Source organism: Macrobrachium nipponense, chromosome 4 (assembly GCF_015104395.2).
Source record: "Macrobrachium nipponense isolate FS-2020 chromosome 4, ASM1510439v2, whole genome shotgun sequence".
NCBI classification, from domain to species: domain Eukaryota; kingdom Metazoa; phylum Arthropoda; class Malacostraca; order Decapoda; family Palaemonidae; genus Macrobrachium; species Macrobrachium nipponense.
This window is the reverse complement of record NC_061100.1, coordinates 21,687,765-21,693,185: the sequence shown is the minus strand read 5'-3', so window position 1 is coordinate 21,693,185 and position 5,421 is coordinate 21,687,765.

Below are 5,421 nucleotides of genomic sequence, written 5' to 3'. Positions count from 1 at the left end.
TATATATATATATAATATAATATATAATTTTTTTTTTTTTGTTTTATTTTTTTTATTTTTTTTTGCTGACCGAGTTTTTCACCCGCCATGATAATGGACTTTCCCGTGTGACGTCATGAGGTTCTCACTGAGAGAGAGCACTTTCTGTTCCATCCTGCCCAAAATGAAAGGTGCATAAAAAATACATTATATTCAGACCCTTGGAAATCCGATAGGTTATTTCTTAAAATAGCAGGGATTCAATAAACTTCCATGAATACATTTAATTGGGGTCATCATGCCTTTATTATGACTACAACACAGGAAAAAGAGGGAACTTTGAATCTATTTGTAAATAGGACACGCAATGAGTTCAATACTATTTTGATTGAGAATCAGTGGGAATCTATTTAATCTTGCAATTACTGTCGCTACACGGGTGGGTATTGCCATGAAAGCCACACACACACACACACACACACACACACACACACAAGGGAGAGAGAGAGAGAGAGAGAGAGAGAGAGAGAGAGAGAGAGATATTAGTGGATAGTTTCCTACATATACATTAATAAGAGATTATTTTATCCGGAAGTTACAGACATTACTACACACACACCAGAGAGAGAGAGAGAGAGAGATGATGGCTTAAAAAAGTTTCAGGAAGGTAGGGTACATAACACATTAATTATACGCATTCTTTGTTAAATAATGTCCCTGGTATTTTGAGGACTTTGTATCATTAAATTTATTCGCTGGAAACCTGAACTTTAGGTCATTGACCCCTGTGGACTTGTCCCACATGAATAGGAATATTATTTTCTGAATCATAATGATTTTTGACATTTTCAATCGTCTTCCTCGACGTCAAATACATGCTGCGACGCCAGTTTCAGTAGCCATAAGCAATCAATCAATTGTCTTGCTTTTGCCATGTCTTCTTCCTCTTCGAGTCTTTCGATGAAAATACGCTTCCACATTCCGCTCTAAAATTTTTGTATACTCTCATTCCATGAGTGGAGGCTTCCCAGAATTCTTGGATATCTCTTTATCATAGGTACTGTGATAAAGAGTATATTTTTTTTAGCTACTTAAAAGTAATACTTTGTTGCTTTATTGCCGTGTGAATGAGTTGTAGAAGTACTACAGAAGTAATGTCTATATATATATGTATATATATATATATATATATATATATATATATATTATATATATATATATATATATATATATATATAAGTCATATCACATTTCCGTGATTCATATACATATATCGAGCTACAATGTCCTTTAATATCTAATTCGCTCTACCTCGGAATTTTAATAATATTTTCATATATGCTTAACCGAAGGGAAATTTTTTTCTCGATAATAGATTTGCCTGGACCAGGGCGCGAACCTATGGATTCCTTTCAAACCCAGGAACGTCAGTGAAGCTTTACCTCTCCGCGGTGGTGTAGTAGGAAAAGCTTCACTGACGTTCCTGGGTTTGAAAGGATCCATAGGTTCGCGCCCTGGTCCAGGCAAATCTATTATCGAGAAAAAAATTCCCCTTCGGTTAAGCATATATGAAAAATATATTAATTCCGAGGTAGAGCGAATTAGATATTAAAGACATTGTAGCTCGATATATAATATATATATATATATATATATATATATATATATATGAAAGGGCTGTTGCCTTGTATAATAAGGTGCCCCATGAGGTTATGTTAGACTTGCGATAATCTTACGCGAAGTCGGTTGGTTATGCAATTCCATATTCATTGGAGTGTCTTGGGGTTTGTAGATCACTTACGAAGTCGGCATTATCTTCTTTGGTTATGACGACGGAGATATTTCGACTCATGATGATATCTTCTTTCTGATGTGAGGTTTCTAGTAGAAAACACGAAGTATAAAAAATAGTTCTATTCTTCTGAGATTACATGATGAATATCAGATAGGATTGTACAGGTCTGCCAATGATGATGGCTAATTCAAATCTACAGTTCTTCTAATGACGATGGCTTGATCGCTTCTGCCAATGATGATGGCTAATTCCACTCTGACTACCATCTCGGTTACAATCATAAAGGAAGCAGACAGTAGCTCGAACATACGAACATACACACAGATGACATCGTTACAAATCACGTAGGCCGTTTGAATTATAGGTCGCGGTAGTTGTCTCAAGCAGGAAGCTTGGACTAATGTTTTCAAAACAAATGAAGGACCACAGGTGACGGCATGTCATCTTAGCTTACTTTATTGAATACGTCATCTTAGCATACTTTATCGTATCTGGTCTGATCACATTCCTACAAGCAATCTGGTTGACCTCTTTAGTTTTAGTTTTTTATATATATGGAATAACATTCCATATTTTTATTATGTAATCACTTACATATATATATATATAAAGTACCACAAGGAAGAAATAATTTAGATGGTTAATATCCCATTTAGACGCTCCACAACACTCTGCCACGCAGCCAAGTAATAAAGTGGTCATTATAGCTGGAAAATATAAAAGAATTCAAATATATTCACTCTTGTTGATGGTGGAATGAATCTTTGCTGCTTGAAGTGATATAGTATAATAATTTCGTTATTACCCTGCCCCACATAAGAGAGAGAGAGAGAGAGAGAGAGAGAGAGAGAGAGAGAGAGAGATGGGGGGAGGGGGAAGAGAGAAAACATCTAGAATAACCCTCTTCGTAAATTCTCTTAAAATTAGAATGTCTAGACATTATTACACGTGCTCCAACATACCTTCGTCCGTTGCAATATCATTAGCCGAGGGTAGCTGACTCCTCGTGTGTAAATAACTCGCTAAATTAAGGCAAATACCTCCCCTTGTGGTCACGTTCCCAAATACCTCCTACTGTTTACGAGGCAGATCCGAGCGATCAATTTCGGAAACCTCCTTTCCGAGCGTTCGAAGGATTCCAGGAGCAGCGGCTTCTTCTTCTTCTTCTTCTTCTTCTTCTTGTCTCTACGAAGAAGATCTGGTTTCTTCTTCTTACTCTTTTTCGATTGTATATAAGTCTGCTGGTTTGTTTACTTGCTTGTTTACTTCCTTTGTTTTTGTTCATTGTTTTGATTTGAGCTCCGTGAAGACGAAGCAGATGATGTGGGCCAAGTCTCTTAAAGTATAGGTCCCTTCTACTTTTAGTTGATTTTAGTTTTCTGTCCGTCCGCCCTCAGAACTTAAAATCTACTGAGGCTAGAGGGCTGCAAATTGGTATGCAGATCATCCACCCTCCAGTCATCAAACATACCCAATTTCAGCCCTCTAGCCCCAGCATTTTTTAAATTGTATTTAAGGTTCAAGTTACCCATAATCGTACTTCTGGCAGCGCTGTAGGTACCAACATCATGGGCCACGGCTAAGAGTTTTATGCCCTGTGTCGAATTTTTTTTACTTTTTTTTACGAAATAAAAACGAGAACAAGACAGGAATAAAATTTCGTAAATCAGACACTCAGGGGGTTAAAAGGAACCGAGAAATTTGTCATAAAACCAAACCGCAATCACGACCAGTCTTTACACAAATTAATTTTCATAAAGTTAAAAAAAAATCTGTTGTATAAGTCTGAAGTTTGAAAAAATCTCTGGTGAGGATGTAAACTTTGAAGCCTCCAAGAGATGTAACATCAATAGAATGACTCACTTGCAGCTCAAGGAGGCTTTGGAAGAAATTAGTAGGTTAAGAATTACTGACACTCACATAGTATAAATATATAATAACACATATATAATGCGTTTTGATGGTACCGGAATTATATGACGCATTGTTCCTGCTCTATGTGACTATGTAAATCTTTGCATTGCAATATTTTACAAAAGATATCGAACACACCGACCACTTGTTCTTCTTCAATATAAGATTCTCATTGTATATTGCCCACAGACAAATAAGGACTAATATAACCGAAACAATAGTAATAACTGTCTTATTGGATGTCACGTGGAATCTCATAGATTACACAAATTACCTTCTTCTGGGACGTCATATTTTTTGCTCCGCGAGTCTGTCTGTCTGTCTACGAGGTTGTCTGTCTGTTTACGAGGCTTTCTGTCTGTCTGTCTAACTGTTTGTCTGTCTGTCAATCAGACTGTCTGTCTATCTAACTATCTGTCTGTCTATCAGTCTATCTGCCTGTTTGCCTCTCTGTCTATCAGACTGTCTGTCTGTCTATCTATCTGTCTGTTTGTCTGCCTATCAGTCTATCTGCCTGTTTGCCTGTCTGTCTATCTAACTGTCTATCTATATGTCTGTCAATCGACTGTCTGTCTGTTTGCCTGTCTGTCTATCAGTCTGTCTGTCTGTCTATCAGTCGGTCTGTCTGTCTGTCTTTCTGTTTATCAGACTGTCTGTCTGTCTATCTAACAGTCTATATGTCTGTCTATCTGTCTGTCTGTCCGCCCGTCTATAAGGCTGTCTGTCTGTCTGTCCTGTAACACACTATCGTTTTGAGAAAGGGAATTCAAATTTACACTTCTTCATCTCAGAGGTTCTTTGCGTTTTCTTCTTCTCGTAATTAGAATTGCAGAAGGACACCATATTTTTACATATGAGCCGGCCTCGTAGTGACGCAAAATACGTAAAGGGAAATATTTTAGGGAAAATGCAGAATATTTTGCTCTAGAGAAAGGTCGCCATTGAAAACCAGCTGATTAATCTACATTACATTTATTTACAAGACAGTTGAAAGGCAAAGCAACTGGGCCCCATGTGGACTAATCTTAACGTAAATGCTGGTTGTTGAAATTACTCATATTATCTTGCGTTAAGGCAGCGCTTGCTTGCGAGGAGACTTGGACACGTGACTCCTGCATGGATCTGGAAGAGTTCCCAGATTAGACACAGCATAAAATAAAGATTTCTTGCACAAGTTACAGTTATTCAATTTTATCTAACACACTGGGGAAAGAACTCTAGTGTTTAACAGAAGTATGCATTGAAGACTTAAGCTTTAACAAGTCACAAGGGGAAGCACATGGCCTGATGAGGACAAAGGGATTTTGCTGTAAAAGTCATACAAGGGAAATTTGAAAATGAAATTAGCAAGAGTCGTCTTGGAGAAAAAGAGCTGGTTGGGGTTTTGCACTTTATAGACGTACCTTAAATCCTTGAGGCTTGAACATGTGTCGTGATGTCTGAAGGTGAGGTCCCATCAGCGTGTTTGGACAAAGGGCTGACTTCCAGTCAGAATGGAGAAGGATACGTCTATCCTCTTGTAGTTACTGGCGTCAACTGAGGCTGAGGCTGGATGTTGTTGAATCATCTGGGTTTCACACTCAGCCTCTGGCATTGTCTGAAAAAGTGCAAAAAACACAGCCAGCGAATTTGGAAGGGAAAAAGGTCTTATGGCAGGAATCCCTAAAGCCCATATCGAGGCCTAGCTAATCATGTGACCTGCCTGTCTTATCCTAAGCTCCAGCCTAAACGGA